Below are 22,000 nucleotides of genomic sequence, written 5' to 3'. Positions count from 1 at the left end.
CTTCTCCTCCTGCCCGCAATCCCTCCCAGCATCAGAGTCTTTTCCAATGAGTCAACTCTTCACATGAGGTGGCCAAAGTACTGGAGTTTCAGCTTTAGCATCATTCCTTCCAAAGAAATCCCAGGGCTGATGTCCTTCAGAATTGACTGGTTGGATCTCCTTGAAGTCCAAGGGACTCTCAAGAGTCTTCTCCAACACCACAATTCAAAAGCATCAATTCGTTGGCACTCAGCCTTCTTCACAGTCCAACTCTAACATCCATACGTGACCACAGGAAAAACCATAGCCTTGACTAGATGGACATTTGTTGGCAATGTCTCTGCTTTTGAATATGCTACCTAGGTTGGTCATAACTTTCCTTCCAAGGAGTAAGCGTCTTTTAATTTAATGGCTGCAGTCACCATCTGCAGTGATTTTGGAGCCCCCAAAATTAAAGTCTGACACTGTTTCCACTGTTTCCCCATCTATTTCCCATGAAGTGATGGGACCGGATGCCATGATCTTTGTTTTTGTTTTCTGAATGTTGAGCTTTAAGCCAAATTTTTCACTCTCCACTTTCACTTTCATCAAGAGGCTTTTTAATTCTTCTTCACTTTCTGCCATAAGCGTGGTGTCATCTGCATATCTGAGGTTATTGATATTTCTCCTGGCAATCTTGATTCCAGCTTGTGCTTCTTCCAGTCCAGCATTTCTCATAATGTACTCTGAATATAAGTTAAATAAGCACGGTGACAATATACAGCCTTGAGGTACTCCTTTTCCTATTTGGAACCAGTCTGTTGTTCCATGTCCAGTTCTAACTGTTGCTTCCTGACCTGCATACAGATTTCTCAGGAGGCAGGTCAGGTGGTCTGGTATTCCCATCTCTTTCAGAATTTTCCACAGTTTATTGTGATCCACACAGTCAAAGGCTTTGGCATAGGCAATAAAGCAGAAGTAGATGTTTTTTCTGGAACTCTTTTGCTTTTTCCATGATCCAGTGGATGTTGGAAATTTGATCTGTGGTTCCTCTGCCTTTTCTAAAACCAGCTTGAACATCAGGTAGTTCATGGTTCACATATTGCTGAAGCCTGACTTGGAGAATTTTGAGCATTACTTTACTAGCATGTGAGATGAGTGCAATTGTGCACTAGTTTGAACATTCTTTGGCATTGCCTTTCTTTGGGATTGGAATGAAAACTGACCTTTTCCAGTCCTGTGGCCACTGCTGAGTTTTCCAAATTTGCTGGCATATTGAGTGCAGCACTTTAACAGCATCATCTTTCAGGATTTGAAATAGCTCAACTGGAATTCCATCACCTCCACTAGCTTTGTTCGTAGTGATGCTTTCTAAGGCCCACTTGACTTAACATTCCAGGATGTCTGGCTCTAGGTCAGTGATCACACCATCGTGATTATCTGGGTCGTGAGGATCTTTTTTGTACAGCTCTTCTGTGTATTCTTGCCACCTCTTCTTAATATCTTCTGCTTCTGTTCAGTCCATACCATTTCTGTCCTTTATCCAGCCCATCTTTGCATGAAATGTTCCCTTGGTATCTCTAATTTTCTTGAAGATATCTCCAGTCTTTCCCATTCTGTTGTTTTCCTCTATTTCTTTGCATTGATCACTGAGGAAGTCTTTCTTATCTCTTCTTGCTATTCTTTGGAACTCTGCATTCAGATGCTTATATCTTTCCTTTTCTCCTTTGCTTTTCGCTTCTCTTCTTTTCAGAGCTATTTGTAAGGCCTCCCCAGACAGCCATTTTGCTTTTTTGCATTTCTTTTCCATGGGGATGGTCTTTATCCTTGTCTCCTGTACAATGTCACGAACCTCATTCCATGGTTCATCAGGCACTCTATCTATGAGATCTAGGCCCTTAAATCTATTTCTCAGTTCCACTGTATAATCATAAGGGATTTGATTTAGGTCATACCTGAATGGTCTAGTGGTTTTCCCTACTTTCTTCAATTTAAGTCTGAATTTGGTAATAAGGAGCTCATGATCTGAGCCACAGTCAGCTCCTGGTCTTGTTTCTGTTGGCTGTATAGAGCTTCTCCATCTTTGGCTGCAAAGAATATAATCAATCTGATTTCGGTGTTGGCCATCTGGTGATGTCCATGTATAGAGTCTTCTCTTGTGTTGTTGGAAGAGGGTGTTTGTTATGACCAGTGCATTTTCTTGAATCACTGTACTGTATACCTAAAGCTAACACGATATTATAAATTGACTATATGTCAATATAAATTTAAATAATTTAATTTAAATAATGCAGGAAAAGCTTCTTCTAGAGTTAAAGAAAGCTGAGCGCCAAAGAATTGATTCTTTTGAACTGCGGTGTTGGAGAAGTCTCTTGAGAGTCTCTTGGACAGCAAGGAGACCCAATCAGTCCATCCTAAAGGAAATCAGTCCTGAATATTCATTGGAAAGAGTGATGCTGAAGTTGAAACTCCAATACTTTGGCCACCTGATGAGAAGAACTGACTCATTGGAAAAGACCCTGATGCTGGGAAAGATTGAAGGCGGGAGAAGAAGGGGACAACAGAGGATGAGATGGTTGGATGGCATCACCGACTTGATGGATATGAATTTGCATAAGCTCTGTGAGTTGGTGATGGACCTGGAGGCCTGGCATGCTGCAGTCCATGGGGTTGCAAAGAGTCAGACACGACTGAGTGACTAAACTGAACTGAACTGAGAGTTAAAATGATCAGCTTGATGCTTTATTGTGAATTGATCCTTTTTCATAAAAAAGAAAATGTAATGCTTTTTCAAAAGCAGAAATAAAGTTGTGGTTGTCATTATAAAAGTTATCCCTGAGATTTGAAGAACTGAGATTAAGGAGGATGCAATTATTCTCAAAGCAGGAGGATACAGTTATTTACAATGAAGAATGACATGATGGATAGGGTTACAGAAGCATCACTTAAAATTTTACATGGATACATTTCAATATGGTGATGGTTACAAAAACGTCAGTTTCCTCTGTGACAGTGCTAAGTCTTTTGGCTCAGAACCTACACGTGTGCATCTATCCTGTATCAGAGAGAATGGGCAAGCAGAGGATTTTAGAAGCAGTTTTTCAGGTTTCAGAAGTCCATCAAACAGTCACATTCTTAATAACAAAGAGCAGAATTCAAAACACAGAGCAGAACCTCTTCATCTTTCTTGCCATAGCACTACTGGTATCTAATTCATCTTTCTTGTCATAGCACTACTGGTATCTAATAGGATATTATGGCATATCCAGACAGAACCTGAACCATCAAAAGTACAAATTGGAATTTTCTTGGCTAATTTGTCAGTGGAAGGGGCTTATATGAGAGAGAATACATATGTGTAACTGTGGTAAGCTACAGTCCATGGGGTCGCAAAGAGTCGGACACGACTGAGCTACTTCAAGTTCACGTGGATACTTAAACCTAAAACCTAAGAAATCCTCGTGATCCTAAATTGAATAAACTCAGAACATGTGAAACAACATATTAATATGATAGTATCCCTTAATTTTAGGATTGCTTCAAGAAGAATTTGTCACTAAGTTAAGGTGATTTTTCCTGAAGGATGAAGCACAGAAAAATTGAACTCATTGTCTCACATAGAAATGCAGATTTGGCCCAAAGGCATAACAGTTTACCTTAATTAAGTGTTACTAATCTTGAATGTTCATTATTAGTGTATTTTCTATGTTGCAAATTCCACAAGATTGGTCTTTCATCAATATATCCACATGTATGCTTTGCAATGATAAGAGAGTCACTCTCTCTTCTTGTCCATGTATGCAGAGTATAAACACAAACATGGACTTGACTGTTTAAAAAACATTTACTTCCAATCTCCTGGTTATCATTTCAAGACTCTTGTAAAATACTTAGCAGAGATTAAAACCATCATTGTAAGATACTTGGCAGAGATTAAAGCCATCATAAGTGTTTCTCAGTTAGAAAAATACTCAGTAGCTATCGGCCTTTTACATCACCTAAGGTGTTCCTAAAGAGACGAGAGGTTTGTTGATTATTTTACGTGGATTGTTACAATGTCCTGAAAAAGAATATTTTTTTGTAGAAATTTGCAAGCTGACTCTAAAATGAATATTAAAACTTGAAGGACCTAGAATTGCCTAAATGACATTTCAAAGGGAGGACCAAATTGGAGTACTATTCTGCCTGAATGCAAGAATTACTGTTAAGCTCCAGTAATCAAGATGGTATATTATTGGTATAACAATGGATAAGTAGTTCAAATGTACAAAATAGAAAGTTTAGAAATAAACCCACATATACATGTTCAATTGATTTTCAATCAAGCTGCCGGGGTAAATGCTATCCTTTTCAATAAATGGTGCTGGAACAACTTGAGATTCCTATTAAAAATGTATCTTGATGCTTATACTTCACAATGCACACAAACTCAACTGCAAATGGTTGAGATACCTAAGTATAAAATAAAAAACGAAAACTCTACCTTAGAGTAGATGACTTTTATATGACACAAAAGTAAAACATATCTAACAATATGCTGATATACAGAACATATAACTAACAGAATTCAATAGTAAGCAGGCTTTTTTGCATCTATGTTCATCAGTGATATTGGCCTGTAGTTTTATTTTTTGTGTGTGTGGCATCTTTGTCAGGTTTTGGTATTAGGGTGATGGTGGGCTTATACAATGAGTTTGGAAGTTTACCTTCCTCTGCAAATTTCTGGAAGAGTTTGAGTAGGATAGGTGTTAGCTCTTCTCTAAATTTTTGGTAGAATTAAGCTGTGAAGCCGTCTGGACCTGGGCTTTTGTTTGCTGGAAGATTTCTGATTACAGTTTCAATTTCCGTGCTTGTGATGGGTCTGTTAAGATTTTCTATTTCTTCCTGGTTAAGTTTTGGAAAGTTGTAGTTTTCTAAGAATTTGTCCATTTCTTCCACGTTGTCCATTTTATTGGCATATAATTGCTGATAGAAGTGTCTTATGATCCTTTGTATTTGTGTGTTGTCTGTTGTGATCTCTTCATTTTCATTTCTAATTTTATCGATTTGATTTTTCTCCCTTTGTTTCTTGATGAGTCTGGCTAATGGTTTGCCAATTTTATTTATCCTTTCAAAGAACCAGCTTTTGGCTTTGTTTATTTTTGCTATGGTCTCTTTTTGGTGTTGGAGAAGACTCTTGAGAGTCCCTTGGACTGCAAGGAGATCCAACCAGTCCATTCTGAAGGAGATCAGCCCTGGGATTTCTTTGAAGGGAATGATGCTGAAGCTGAAACTCCAGTACTTTGGCCACTTCATGCGAAGAGTTGACTCATTGGAAAAGACTCTGATGCTGGAGGGATTGGGGGCAGGAGGAGAAGGGGACGACAGAGGATGAGATGGCTGGATGGCATCACTGACTTGATGGACGTGAGTCTGAGTGAACTCCGGGAGTTGGTGATGGACAGGGAGGCCTGGCATGCTGCGATTCCTGTGGTCACGAAGAGTCGGACACGACTGAGTGACTGAACTGAACTGAATGGTCTGTTTGTTTCTTTTGCATTTATTTCTGCCCTAATTTTTTAAGATTTCTTTCCTTCTACTAACCCTGGGGTTCTTCATTTCTTCCTTTTCTAGTTGCTTTAGTTGTAGAGTTAGGTTATTTATTTGACTTTTTTTCTTGTTTTAAGGCATTCCTATATTGCTATGAACTTTCCCCTTAGCACTGCTTTAACAGTGTCCCACAGGTTTTGGGTTGTTGTGTTTTCATTACAACACATTAAAAAGATCATACACCATGACCAAGTGGGTTTTATCCCAGGGATGCAAGGATTCTTCAATATCTGCAAATCAATCAATGTAACACACCATATTAACAAATTGAAAAATAAAAGCCATATGATTATCTCAATAGATGCAGAGAAAGTCTTTGACAAAACTCAATATCCATTTATGATAAAAACTCTCCAGAAGGAATATACCTCAACATAATAAAAGCTATATATGACAAACCCACAGCAAACATTATCCTCAATGGTGAAAAATTGAAAGCATTTCCCCTAAAGTCAGGAACAAGACAAGGGTGCCCACTCTCACCACTACTATTCAACATAATTTTGGAAGTTTTGGCCACAGCAATCAGAGCAGAAAAAGAAATAAAAGGAATCCAAATTGGAAAAGAAGAAGTAAAACTCTCACTGTTTGCAGATGACATGATCCTCTACATAGAAAACCCTAAAGACTCCACCAGAAAATTACTAGAGCTAATCAATGAATATAGTAAAATTGCAGGATATAAAATCAATACACAGAAATCCCTTGCATTCCTATACACTAATAATGAGAAAATAGAAAGAGAAATTAAGGAAACAATTACATTCACCATTGCAACGAAAAGGATAAAATACTTAGGAATATATCTACCTAGAGAAACTAAAGACCTATATATAGAAAACTATAAAACACTGGTGAAAGAAATCAAAGAGGACACTAATAGATGGAGAAATATACCATGTTCATGGATCAGAAGAATCAATATAGTGAAAATGAGTATACTACCCAAAGCAATTTATAGATTTAATGCAATCCCTATCAAGCTACCAACTGTATTTTTCACAGAGCTAGAACAAATAATTTCACAACTTGTATGGAAATACAAAAAACCTTGAATAGCTAAAGCAATCTTGAGAAAGAAGAATGGAACTGGAGGAATCAACCTGCCTGACTTCAGGCTCTACTACAAAGCCACAGTCATCAAGACAGTATGATACCGGAAGAAAGACAGAAATATAGACCAATGGAACAAAATAGAAAGTCCAGAGATAAATCCACGTACCTATGGACACCTTATCTTTGATAAAGGAGGCAAGAATATACAATTGAGAAAAGACAATCTCTATAACAAGTGGTTCTGGGAATACTGGTCAACCACTTGTAAAAGAATGAAACTAGAAAATTTTATAATACCATACACAAAAATAAACTCAAAATGGATTAAAGATCTAAACATAAGATCAGAAACTATAAAACTCCTAGAGGAGAACATAGGCAAAACCCTCTCCTACATAAATCACAGCAGGATCCTCTATGACCCACCTCCCAGAATATTGGAAATAAAAGCAAAAATAAACAAATGGGACCTAATTAAACTTAAAAGCTCTGCACAACAAAAGAAACTATAAGCAAGATGAAAAGACAGCCTTCAGAATGGGAGACAATAATAGCAAATGAAGCAACTGACAAACAACTAATCTCAAAAATATACAAGCAACTCCTACAGCTCAACTCTAGAAAAAATAAATGACCCAATCAAAAAATGAGCCAAAGAACTAAATAGACATTTCTCCAAAGAAGACATACAGATGGCTAACAAACACATGAAAAGATGCTCAACATCACTCATTATCAGAGAAATGCAAATCTAAACCACAATGAGGTGCTATTTCACGCCAGTCAGAATGGCTGTGATCCAAAAGTCTACAAGCAATAAATGCTAGAGAGGGTGTGGAGAAAAGGGAACCCTCTTACACTGTTGGTGGGAATGCAAACTAGTACAGCCACTATGGAGAACAGTGTGGAGATTCCTTAAAAAACTGGAAATAGAACTGCCTTGTGACCCAGCAATCCCACTGCTGGGCATACACACCAAGGAAACCAGAATTGAAAGAGACATGTGTACCCCAGCGTTCATCACAGCATTGTTTATAATAGCCAGGACATGGAAGCAACCTAGATGTCCATCAGCAGATGAACGGATAAGAGAGCTGTGGTACATATACACAATGGAGTATTACTCAGCCATTAAAAAGAATGTATTTGAATCAGTTCTAATGAGGTGGATGAAACTGGAGCCTATTATACAGAGTGAAGTAAGCCAGAAGGAAAAACACCAATACAGTATACTAACACATATATATGGAATTTAGAAAGATGGTAACGATAACCCTGTATGAGAGACAGCAAAAGAGACACTGATGTATAGAACAGTCTTTTGGACTCTGTTGGAGAGGGAAAGGGTGGGATGATTTCGGAGAATGGCATTGAAACATGTATAATATCATATGTGAAATGAATCGCCAGTCCAGGTTCAATGCAGGATACAGGATGCTTGGGGCTGGTGCACTGGGACGACCCAGAGGGATGGTATGGGGAGGGAGGTGTGAGAGGGTTTCAGGATGGGGAATACCTGTACACCCATGGCAGATTCATGTAGATGTATTGCAAAACCAATACAATATTGTAAAGTAATTAGCCCCCAGTACTTTGGCCACCTCATGCGAAGAGTTGACTCATTGGAAAAGACTCTGATGCTGGAGGGATTGGGGGCAGGAGGAGAAGGGACGACAGAGGAGGAGGTGGCTGGATGGCATCACTGACTCGATGGACGTGCGTCTCAATGAACTCTGGGAGTTGGTGATGGACAGGGAGGCCTGGTGTGCTGAGATTCATGGGGTCCTGAAGTGTTGGACACGACTGAGCGACTGAACTGAATTAACCTCCAATAAAAAAAAAATAAAAAGTAAAATAAAAAATAATATTAAGCAGGCAAGGAGCCAAATTAAAATAGTAATTATTTAAGCAGATATTTCATTAAAAAATATGTAGCAATGGCTGGAAAGCATATGAAAAGATGTTCAGTTTTCATGAGAGAAATTCATTAAAAACCATGATGGGATCCATTACACACCCACTAGAATGGTTAAAATTAAAAACACTAAAAAGTTTAGTTATTAATGAAGACATAGAGTGATGAGAATTCTCATACCTTGTTGCTGGGAGCATAAAAATGTGTAACCATTCTTAAGTAAGTCTTGCATTTTCTTAAAAGATTATACTTACTTCCCTGTGAACCAACAATTTCACTTCTAAGTATTTATCCAAGAGACATGAAATGTATGTCCATACAGAGCCTTGCAAATGAATGTTCATGTCAATTTTACTCATAACAACTAATAAAAGGAAACAACTCCAGAACCATCAATAGGTGAATAGAAAAACTTCTTGTGAATGCAAATCATAGAATACAGTAGAAGAAATAAACTTGATATAACAATATGAATGAATTTCAAAAAATGTTAGGCTAAATGCAGAAAGCCAGTCACAGAACTTGACATGCAGTATGACTATTTATACAAAATTCTAAAAGGAAAAATTAATCTATTGTGACAAAACACCACATGACTGGTTACCTGGGCATGGGTCAAGAGATGGAATTGACTACAAAGACCAAGGAGGGAAATTTTTAGCTGATAGAAGTGCTCTATATCTTGATTGTGGTAGTGATTATGCAAGTGTATTTGACAAGTTTCATCACAGTGTATACTTTAAATGGGTGTACTGTATTTTATACAAATTATGTATCAAGGAAATTGATAGAGAAAAAATACATTACTACCATACAACAGAGGGACTAAGCACAGAACATATTCTTTAGTTAAAGACACTACAATATTGTAAAGTAATTAGCCTCCAATTAAAATAAATACATTAATTTAAAAAAAGCCTAAGACTTGAAACCTCTTTATGACAGGCAATTTAAGATTAAAATAACAGTACCTTCTATTGCCTGTGATTGAGAATGTGACACTGATTAAAAATAAAAGCCTTGTAAATGCCATTAATAAAGCTTTTCTTGTGCATTCTATTTTCCAATTTGACATTTTCTCAATTTACCAGATTTACCAGGTGGTGCAAGTGGTAAAGAACCTGCCTGCCAATGCAGGAGCTGTAAGAGATGCGAGTTTGATCTCTGGGTTGGGAAGATCCCCTGGAGTATGGAATGGCAACCCACTCCAGTATTCTTGCCTGGAGAATTTCATGGGCAGAGGAGCCAGGTGGGTTATAGTCCATAGGGTCACAAAGAGTCGACCCTACTGACCTACTGAGCACACCCCCAACACACATATCTGTACACACACACACGTATATATTTGTGTGTGTGTGTGTGTGTGTATACACATACAGACTCATTCCATCTTGTACAATATTTTGAAGGAAGTATAAATAAAGTAGTTCAGGAAATGATGTATAATATGAGACATACACCATTCCTAGTATGGAAGTTAATAAGAGGGGCTGTCAACTAATAGCATTTACATGATAATCTTATTTCTAGCTCTCTTAAAGCAGAAATTTCACTCTTCCTAGTCAAAGGAGTGAGAAATAGTATTGATTTACTGTTATCAACTTGTATGAAACAGAGGTGAGCCTTCAGTGATCAAACTGTGAGGTGACTGTAGAGTTGCTGGAAATCTGATTACCATGGTTAAGCTCCATTCTTTTCACTGGTTTCAAAATTATGCAGCATTTTATAGCTGAAGCTTCTATGAAGTCTGTCTCTTCACAGACCCCCACAACAGCCTTGGCAGGAATTCTCGTTTTCCTACTGGTCCCTTCAGTTCTGGATCTGCCACTGCTGGTGAAGCACTCAGAGGTAAAGGTCTCCCAAATATGCAGTGCCAGATCCAGAAATAAAGGCCAGGGCTTCTGATGACTGCAAGTGTTTTTTCCTCTATAAACCCTACCTTCTCATGTTGGCCAAGCTTACTTATTTCTGACAAAAAGGAAACCCATTGAAGGGAACTCAATGGAAAATACTTACATATATATGGATGTCTATGTCTATATCATCTATGTCTCTATTCAGTCCCAAATTTAAGAGGGACAGAGAAGGCACAGAAACAAAAATGTGTGCAAGACAGAAGTAGATAATATTAAATGCTGGAAGATATATGTTCAAATATAGTTAATTAAACTTGATTATAACTGCAAATTATCAGAGAATGGAAATGAGGGAAGCATGTGAAATAAGCCAAGCATAATCACAAGGGGGAGGGCTGGGCTTTTGGGTGGTGCTGGACATAAATTGAACTTTGGGCTAAATTAAAGTGAGCACTATGAAGTTGAGGGTCCTAGTTTTTCTTGTCCATATGGAAGTTGCACTTGTATCAATATTTGAGGCATTATAGTATACTATAGTGCTTAAAAGGCTCTGCTTTGGAATTAGATATTATTTTTTATTATTATCACCACACACAGTAGTAGTGTACTGTTAGTTGCTCAGTCGTGTCTGACTCTTTGAGACCCCACAGACTGTAGCTCACCAGGCTCCTCTGTCCATGGGATTCTCCAGGCAAGAATACTGGAGTGGGTTGCCATTCCCTTCTCCAGAAGATCTTCCTGACCCAGGGATCAAACCCATGTCTCCTGCATTGCAGGCAGATTCTTTACCATATGAGCTACAGGGAACACACTTGGAATTAGATAGACTGAGTTCAAACTAAACAAATTTCAAGAATAATTCTTTTTCAACCACTTACCAGGTGTGTGACACTGAGCAGATTGCTTAACCTCTCTGAGCCTCATTGGTATTACAAGAAAATGCAATGGTCCTCATAGGGTTTTTTTGGAAGATTCGATTAAATAATGATATATAGTTAATTTCTCATATAAATATCAGATATGGTTATTATTATTATTAAATAATAATACTATTAATATCCCACCCCCATATATAATACTGTCTGGCATATATTAGGTGTTAAGTAATATTTGGGAATTTAAATAAATATTTTCTTTCTGTCAATATCAAAAGATTAGGTGTAATTAGAAGGACAGGTAGAGGATCTGCTTTTCTCAAAGTGCTATTTCTTCCAAATTCCCACCACTTAGTGCTTCTGGGAAAGGCATCTCTCATCTGCTAATGTCTAAGCATATACCAACTAACCATACAGGGTTTTCCCTCAAAGAAGATCCAGACACCTCTTCTGAAACAGACATAGTGCGTAGTGCCAGACAATCAACTTACCTCCATTTCCATCATCTCACCATGCCTCCAAAGACCAACAACTGTGGGAATACCATGCTTAACCTTTTCAACATAATAGCATCTTAAATATTTTACAAAGCACATAATATTCAAGACATACAAAAGAGAATGAAAAGTAAATAGAATGGAGAACTGACCTAGTTCTTGCAACAAGTCAATAGCATTAAAACATAAATGTCAGGGAAGATCATCCTGGATTAAAAGAGATGAGTGATCTAAAAATTAAGTATCATGGCTGGACCTTCAGTGCATCTTGATTTGAATTAATCACCTGTAAAAAGCAATGGATTTTTGAGACAATTAGTGGAAGTATTTTTGTGCCCTTTTGATATACATGATACTAAGGAATTATCACTTTGGTTAAAAATAGCAATGACATTGTTATGTATTTTAAAAGCTCATATTTTGTAGATATGTATACTGCAGCATGTAGAAATAAAATGACATGTTGTTTGGGACTTGCTTTAAAATCTATTATAGCAAAGAAGAACAAAGGTAGGTGAAGAAAACATGGCAACATTTTTGATAATTGCTGAATATACAAGTACACAGGAGTTTACTTTATTAGCACCTCTTTGTATACATTGACAATAACACATATAATCAACATATTTGATAATATGAAGCCCTGAATACAATAAGTACCCATGTATCCAAACTCAGTTTAGGAAACAAAAGGCAATTCAGTTAAACTCCCTGTATCAATTACCTCCACCCCCTTCAAAAATGACCACTAGATGGATTGGGGTGTTTATTATTATCTTGTTATGCTATAGTTTTACTACAGATTTATTTATTCCTAAGAAATACATCACCTTGTTTTGTATGTTTTTAAACTCCATATGCCAGCAAATTTGGAAAACTCAGCAGTGGCCACAGGACTGGAAAAGGTCAGTTTTCATTGCAATCCCAAAGAAAAGCAATGCCAAAGAATGCTCAAACTACTGCACAATTGCACTCATCTCACATGCTAGTAGAGTAATGCTCAATATTCTCCAAGCCAGGCTTCAGCAATACGTGAACTGTGAACTTCCTGATGTTCAAGCTGGTTTTAGAAAAGGCAGAGGAACCAGAGATCCAATTGCCAACATCTGCTGGATCATGGAAAAAGCAAGAGAGTTCCAGAAAAACATCTATTTCTGTTTTATTGACTATACCTAAGTCTTTGACTGTGTGGATCACAATAAACTGTGGAAAATTCTGAAAGAGATGGAAATACCAGACCACCTGACCTGCCTCTTGAGAAATTTGTATGCAGGTCAGGAAGCAACAGTTAGAACTGGACATGGAACAACAGACTGGTTCCAAATAGGAAAAAGAGTATGTCAAGGCTGTATATTGTCACCCTGCTTATTTAACTTATATGCAGAGTACATCATGAGAAACGCTGGACTGGAAGAAACACAAGCTGGAATCAAGACTGCCGGGAGAAATATCAATAACCTCAGATATGCAGATGACACCACCCTTATGGAAGAAAGTGAAGAGGAACTAAAAAGCCTCTTGATGAAAGTGGAAGTGGAGAGTGAAAACGTTGGCTTAAAGTTCAACATTCAGAAAACGAAGATCATGGCATCTGGTCCCATCACTTCATGGGAAATAGATGGGGAAACAGTGGAAACAGTGTCAGACTTTATTTTTCTGGGCTCCAAAATCACTACAGATGGTGACTGCAGCCATGAAATCAAAAGATGCTTACTCCTTGGAAGGAAAGTTATGACCAACCTAGATAGCATATTCAAAAGCAGAGACATTACTTTGCCAACAAAGTTTCATCTAGTCAAGGCTATGGTTTTTCCTGTGGTCACATATGGATGTGAGAGTTGGACTGTGAAGAAGGCTGAGTGCCAAAGAATTGATGCTTTTGAACTGTGGTGCTGGAGAAGACTCTTGAGAGTCCCTTGGACTGCAAGGAGATCCAACCAGTCCATTCTGAAAGAGATCAGCCCTGGGATTTCTTTGGAGGGAATGATGCTAAAGCTGAAACTCCAGTACTTTGGCCACCTCATGTGAAGAGTTGACTCATTGGAAAAGACTCTGATGCTGGGAGGGATTGGGGGCAGGAGGAGAAGGGGATGACAGAGGATGAGATGGCTGGATGGCATCACTGACTTGATGGACGTGAGTCTGAGTGAACTCTGGGAGTTGGTGATGGACAGGGAGGCCTGGCGTGCTGAGATTCATGGAGTCGCAAGAGTCAAACACAACTGAGCGACTGAAGTGAACTGAACTGAAACTCCATATAAGCAGTATCCAATTGTATGTGTTCTGCAATTTGCCCTTTTTTGGTAAATATGACATGTGTGTGATTAATCTCTGTAGCTCCAAAATAGAGCCTTCCAATAATATCTTCCATATTCTTTTCCTGAGCAGAGCAGCATTTCTGCTAGCACTGTAGGTCCCTAGTATGCCACTCCTGGAATTCCTGCTATGCTCTCTTTATTGGTAAGAAGTTGTGGAAGTTCACTGAATTGCAATATTCTTTTTTTTTTTTTTTTTTTTGAATTGCAATATTCTCTGACTGAGGAGCTCTGTGTCAAATAAATCTGTCCTTAATTAATGGTTAACAGAATTTCATTTCCTCCCAAATCTAAAAATCTAAAAATTTTTGTAGAATACATAGTTAATTTTCAGCTATTATCAAATTCATGTTTAACTCCCTCAACAAATAAGTAAAATAAGGCATTTCTGTTGTTCAGTTGCCCAGTTGTGTCTGACTCTTGCATCCCCATGGACTGTAAAAACAAGGCATAATGACTATACGTTGATTTAGCTATTGTTATTGTAAGAGTTGACACCAATTGGCCAAATCTAAAGATCTTGTAATATCTATATTGCCTAACTCTGTACATAAAGACAAAGATGCACAATCTATCCATGACTTGCTTCACTTGGATGTTGAGAAAGGCTCCAAAATATTCCCTGTTGTGAGCTGTCTCATTCAAGGAGATTTCCCTGCCCGTTTCCTCGAAGGGCAACAATCACCATGTGTAGAGCTTTAAGAAAGGCAGGAGATTATTATAGAATAATGTTTTAGGTCTATTCCCAAATAGTCTCGGTCACATAGGTGCTCCATAAATACTTATAGTTTTCCCTCTGATTGGAGATGCAGTAAGGACAGAGTCTCTTGAACACATTCATTGGTCATCATCGGAAGCACATTCTCAAAAAGAAAAAAATAAGCAAGTGAATGGCATCTGAATGCCTCTTCATCTCTAGGTAGCTTGTGCAGAACTGACTTTAGGATGGTGAAGGGAATATATAAGGGAAAGGCCCTTATCTTTGCTTGCATTCTGAGACTCAGTAACAAATCTACACCAAAATGTTGTGGCTCTTGGATATACAGAAAAAGGTGACAGGAGCTTTTTTCCACACCTGCCTAACAAATCCCCTTCTAAACTTCCACAGTGGCCTCAAAGAGTCTCTTCCTGCTTTTTTCCTCCCAGAGCTTGGGCCTAACTGCATTCAGATTTTTTTTTTCTCTTTTGTAAGCCAGAAAGCCACCACTATCCTTTGCATCTGTTGCATTTTGTAATGATCAAACTGTCTTTACTTCACTGACAATAATTTAATTATTGATGTCCTTGGCCTATTATTAATCATTGCTTCTGTGGTCAGGAAAGACAAGCTTGTTAAGTACTGCAACTTTTGGTCCATAATTTCTAATCAGAGATTTATTCTTATTGTGGTTGGCCAGCCATCTTAAAAATACAGTTTTCAAAGTCCACACACTCTCCATTAAAAATTCTCCTGTTAGGCATAACTGAGAGGGACTTTTTAAAAGTGCACCTAGATTTCACATAGCCAGTTTTCTCCAGAACCAAGGTTCCATACATTCTCTGTGGTTAAAAATTTTCTTCAAAAATTTTTTTATAATCTAATCTGTTTTGGAGTAAGAAGCCTTATGTTTATCCCACATCCCACCTCAGTGCATTTAAATCACTCGTTGTATCTGTGCCCACACACAGGAGCATTCAGATATAAAATAGTTTGGCCTTTTGTTGCTGGAATTTGTTCAGGTTTGTTCTCTTTTGGGGCTTCCCATGTGTTGCTAGTAGTAAAGAATCTGCCTGCAAGAATCTGCCTGCCAATGCAGGAGACATAAGAGACACAGGTTTCATTCCTCAGTCAGGAAGATCCCCTAGGGTAGGAAATGGCAACCCACTCTGGTATTGCTTGGGAAATTCCAAGGGCAGAGGAGCCTGGTGGGCTACAGTCCATGGGGCTGCAAAGAGTTGGATGCGACTGAGCACATTCTCTTTTCCTGTGCTCTCTTTTTGACTCTTCAATCTCACAAGACTGTATTTTATTCTTAAATTTGATCTTAAGTACTGTTTCATCACAGTTCTCTTGTTCAGCATGGAACACCTGTACCAAGATTCATTTAGTAGGCTCTGAGAAAGCCCACATTTTCACAGCAGTTGGTAAAATGGGCTTTGACTTTGTCAGTTGCCTTGGTTCATGACCTTGTTTGATTGACTTCCTGGTATATGTCAAAGAAGGAAGATAGCTTAATCACAAGTCTCATCTTGCTCTTGTAAGATAGGATGGCTAGTTGCCCTTAGGAGGAATGGGTGGTTTAATATAGCAATGTTGTTCACTGTTCACAATAGCCAAGATAGGAACAGCCTACATGTCCATTGACAGATGGATAAAGAAGACATGATGCATATATATGATGGAATATTACTCATCCATTAAAAGCATGAAATCATGCCTTGTGAAACAATAGCTATGGACCTAGAGATGCTCATATAAAGTAAGTCAGAAAGACAAATACCATATGATATCACTTATATTTGGAATCTAAATATGATACAAATGAACCTATATACAAAACAGAAAGAGATTCATAGACACAGAGAACAGATTTCTGATTGCCAAGGGGTGGGGTGGTGGGGAGGGAAGGATTGGGAGTTTGGGATCAGCAGATATAAACTATTATATATAGGACAGATAAACAACAATGTCCTACTGTATAGCACAGGGAACTACATTCAATATCCTCTGACAAACCATAGTGGAAAATCATATGAAAAAAATATGTATATATATGTATAACTGAATCATTTTGCTGTATAGCAGAAACTAACACAATATTGAAAATCAACTGTACTTCCATAAAATTAATTTGTAAAAAATAAAGTAAATGCTCTCTTCCTTTTATCTTGTCAATGAGCTGTACACAGTACAGAAACTTTGGGACACTCATTGGGCACTTTAAAATTTTGAAGCCCTAATAAGTACAATTTTATAAATCATTGTCTCTATCTCTGTGTGTATCAATACATTTATTCACCAAGCATTCACTAATACCTCAGAATATTTCAGGCACTATGCTAAGTGATGGGAATGCAGATCTCTCAAGAAACTTATTTTTCCCCAAAATTATATTTGAAAGTGAAAGTGTTAGTCATTCAGTCGTGTCCAACTCTTTGCGACCCCCCAGACTGTAGTTCGCCAGGCTCCTCTATCTATGGAATTCTCCAGGTAAGACTACTGGAGTATTCTAGGAGATGTTAATAGGCATTATGTAAAAATAATCTAACAATATTTCTGTGATTAAATAGGTTTAGAAAAAGATTAAACCGAGGTAATTAATTTTGTTGGCTATAGAATATCTCAGACTATGCTTTGGGAAATGATAGTCTGAAAGAAATCATATCATAGTTAGTTTAATGCCATTATGTTTTGTTGCTTCTTTTCTTCCTGGAAATACTTTTTTCCTTGAAACCTGATACTAATATAGCCACTGCAGCCTTCATGGGGTTGCTGTTTGCATGCATATCTTTCTATATCCATTTATTTTCAAGCTTCCTGTATCTTTCTATTTAAAGTATGTCTCTTGTGGATAGCTCATAGATGTGTTCTTCTGTTTTATTGATTTTGATGATCTCTGCCTTTTAATTTGCGAGTTTATTCCATTAAAATTTAATATAGTCATTGATGTAATTGTGCTGGGAATATCATGTTACTGTTTTCTATTTTCCCTTTATTTTCAGTTCCTCTCTGAATCATCTTTGTATTACTACATCTCTCTGCTTTGTTCATATTAGATATTCAATAAACATTTGTTGAATTGATTAATGAACAGTCCTGTCTTCTGTGAACACACCAGATTCCTCCAGGAAGTGTGAAATTTTTCTCCCTTTTATACTCATACAAAATTGACAAAATACCCAAACATTTCTCATAGACCCTGGGGTTTCCTGCCAAGATATTTCTAAGCCTGGCAAGATTCCTGGGATGCCTGGGACATTTGGATATGGTATGACTATTTGAGCATACACAAAAGGAACACAGTCATCTTTTTTTTCAGTGTTTCAATTGCTTATAAGGAGATAGGGGTTGACATTATAATTATTGTTAAAACTGGTTTAGAAGGAAAAGGTTATATGAAATATTTGAGTGGCTTAGGCTACCACTGTAAATTCTCAAATGGCACCAGCCTGTTTATTCATCCAATAGAACATTCCCTTTGTCTGTAAATCAGACTGGTATTTGCACTCAACACAATATTTTTATGATTCCCAAGGCTGTCAGGAGTATTGAGGGGACTGCACAGTGTGTGTTAGTGGTTGCCATTTCCTTCTCCAGGGGATCTTCCCAACCCAGGGATCAAACCCATGTCTCCTGCAATGCAGGCAGATTTTTACCATCTGAGCCAACAGGAAAGCCACAGTGGTGATGATTAAGTGTCACATTGTAGGGCAGCTGTTTGCTTTTGTGTCTTCCTTCTTCACTAGATTGTTTTCTCCATAAGGGAAGGGCCAACATCTTATTAGTATATTGCTACAAGATTCACAGTGCCTGGCAAGTAGTAGATAACTCAAATATTTGGATTTGTCAATAATTAACAGATAGAAATTCAAGAATATCTGCTGAAATATAAAACTTCCAGACATATTTGTTTCTTAAATAGGAGAAATATAACAGGGATATTCTCATGGAAAGACATCAAGCCAGTACAGTCCACGCTATGGGGTATTTGCGAGCACACAAAAAGAACACTGAATCACTTTTCCACCTTAGTGAAATTTAGACCAGGCTTTTGTTCTGAAGCACAGAGAGATAGATGACATTTTTCAGTAAAGGTCACAGTTCACCCAAGTCAAACATCTGTAGGTAATTTTGAAAATATCTGACAGCTAATCTTTTTTTTTTTAATTTTATTTTTTAACTTTACAATATTGTATTGGTTCTGCCATATATTAAAATGAATCCACCACAGGTATACATGTGTTCCCCATCCCGAACCCTCCTCCCTCCTCCCTCCCCATACCATCCCTCTGGGTCATCCCAGTGCACCAGCCCCAAGCATCCAGTATCGTGCATGGAACCTGGACTGGCGACTCGTTTCATATATGATATTATACATGTTTCAATGCCATTCTCCGAAATCTTCCCACCCTCTCCCTCTCCCACAGAGTCCAAAAGACTGTTCTATACATCAGTGTCTCTTTTGCTGTCTCATATACAGGTTTATTGTTACCATCTATCTAAATTCCATATATATGCGTTAGTATACTGTATTGGTGTTTTTCTTTCTGGCTTACTTCACTCTGTATAATAGGCTCCAGTTTCATCCACCTCATTAGAACTGATTCAAATGTATTCTTTTTAATGGCTGAGTAATACTCCATTGTGTATATGTACCACAGCTTTCTTATCCATTCATCTGCTGATGGACATCTAGGTTGCTTCCATGTCCTGGCTATTATAAATAGTGTTGTGATGAACATTGGGGTACATGTGTCTCTTTCAATTCTGGTTTCCTCAGTGTGTATGCCCAGCAGTGGGATTGCTGGATCATAAGGCAGTTTTATTTCCAGTTTTTTAAGTAATCTCCACACTGTTCTCCATAGTGGCTGTATTAGTTTGCATTCCCACCAACAGTGTAAGAAGGTTCCCTTTTCTCCACACCCTCTCCAGCATTCATTGCTTGTAGACTTTTGGATCACAGCCATTCTGACTGGCATGAAATGACACCTCATAGTGGTTTTGATTTGCATTTCTCTGATAATGAGTGATGTTGAGCATCTTTTCATGTGTTTGTTAGCCATCTGTATGTCTTCTTTGGAGAAATGTCTGTTTAGTTCTTTGGCCCATTTTTTGATTGGGTCATTTATTTTTCTGGAATTGAACTGTAGGAGTTGCTTGTATATTTTTGAGATTAGTTGTTTGTCAGTTGCTTCATTTGCTATTATTTTCTCCCATTCTGAAGGCTGTCTTTTCACCTTGCTTATAGTTTCCTTTGTTGTGCAGAAGCTTTTAAGTTTAATTAGGTCCCATTTGTTTATTTTTGCTTTTATTTCCAATATTCTGGGAGGTGGGTCATAGAGGATCCTGCTGTGATGTATGTCGGAGAGTGTTTTGCCTATGTTCTCCTCTAGGAGTTTTATAGTTTCTGGTCTCACGTTTAGATCTTTAATCCATTTTGAGTTTATTTTTGTGTATGGTGTTAGAAAGTGTTCTAGTTTCATTCTTTTACAAGTGGTTGACCAGATTTCCCAGCACCACTTGTTAAAGAGATTGTCTTTAATCCACTGTATATTCTTGCCTCCTTTGTCAAAGATAAGGTGTCCATAGGTGCGTGGATTTATCTCTGGGCTTTCTATTTTGTTCCATTGATCTATATCTAATTCTTCCAAGTGGCCATAAATATGTGTGTGTTTGGGTGTAAGAGAAAGAGAGGGAGGGATGGAGGAAAGGAAGGGAAGGGAGGGAAAGGGAGAAGAATCAAGCATAAAGGGCTTATGATGGAAAGCCTTACAGCTTTTCTTCCTGACATCAGTGGCATTACTATTGAGAGAGAGAAAGGGAATTAGAACTGTCACCAAGAGGAGATCCAAAAATGAAAACATGAATTTCCTAGTTTTGCCAAACACAGTGGTTGGGTCTTCCTTAAACAATGGTCCGAAAAAAGGGAACAATTCAAAGTCAAACTTGACACAGACATTCTGCCCTCTCAAAAGGTAGCAGGGGATTTCTGTATGCTTAAGAACACAACACTTCCTTGCACTTGGATGAAGTGATATGTGTCTTTATTTGCATGAACGATAATTCCAGCTCTCATGTTTTACTTGTAGATATAAGAGGATAATATTTTAAAGTATAAAAGATTTATACAATTCAACTCTTTTAAGACATAGTTTTGTATTCATCTCTTACCATAATTTTTAAAAATTTAAAGTCTTGGCGGTCCTAAGATGGCGGAGGAATAGGACAGGGAGACCACTTTCTCCCCCACAAATTCATTGAAAGAACATTTGAATGCTGAGCAAATTCCATAAAACAACTTCTGAATGCTGGCAGAGGACATCTGGCACCCAGAAAGGCTGCCCATTGTCTTCAAAAGGAGGTAGGAAAAAATATAAAAGATAAAAAGAGAGACGAGAGGGAGGGATGGAGATCCATCCCAGGAAGAGAGTCTTAAAAAAGAGAAGCTTCTAAACACCATGAAACACTCTCACCAGTGAATCTGTGGCGAACCTTGCAACCTCAGAGGGCAACATAACCGGGAGGAAAAATAAATAAAAAATTAAACCCCACAGATTACGTGCCTAAGGCAACTCCCAGTGGAGAAGCAGTGCGGACCGTCACATCTCCCCCTAGCAAGCAGGACTGCACAGAGAGGCGTGGGCTGCATTGCTTAGGATAAGGACCTGGCCTGAATGCCCCAAGGACAATATGAGGGAACTAACTAGAGATAGCAACCCAGACTGTGGGATAGCTATCAGCAAAAGTCCTAACCTAAAACACTGCCAGGCCCACTCACAGAACAAAGGACTGAGCAGAGCTAGCTGGCTGCGGACTGGCCCATCACCTGCTGGAGACAGGCAGGTGAGGGCAGCCAGAGCTAGAAGGGGGCAATTGCAGCCCCAGAGAGGCATCATTTACCAAACCACAAGCAGGCTTCGTTGCTAACCAAGACTCCTTGGGATTCTGGACAGTCGACATCCTCCAGAGGGTCGGAACCAGAGATCAGCTCCCCAAAGGAGATACACAGCACACCTGAGAAGGTGAGCCGGTTGTACACCCAGAAAACTGAGTGGCTGGGATGCAGGAGGTGGTAAGTCACAGCTCGCCAAGAACCTGGTCACCTGAGCCGCTCAGACTGGGGAAGGGCACAAAACGCAGGCCCAATCAAGTCTGCACCTTTGTGGAGTACCTGAGAACCTGAACCTGAGCAGCTTAGACCTGGGAAGTGCACTCAACCCAGGGATGGCCTCAGACAGT

This window comes from Bubalus bubalis, chromosome X, assembly GCF_019923935.1.
Source record: "Bubalus bubalis isolate 160015118507 breed Murrah chromosome X, NDDB_SH_1, whole genome shotgun sequence".
Classification (NCBI taxonomy): Eukaryota; Metazoa; Chordata; class Mammalia; order Artiodactyla; family Bovidae; genus Bubalus; species Bubalus bubalis.
This window is presented reverse-complemented; position numbering follows the sequence as displayed.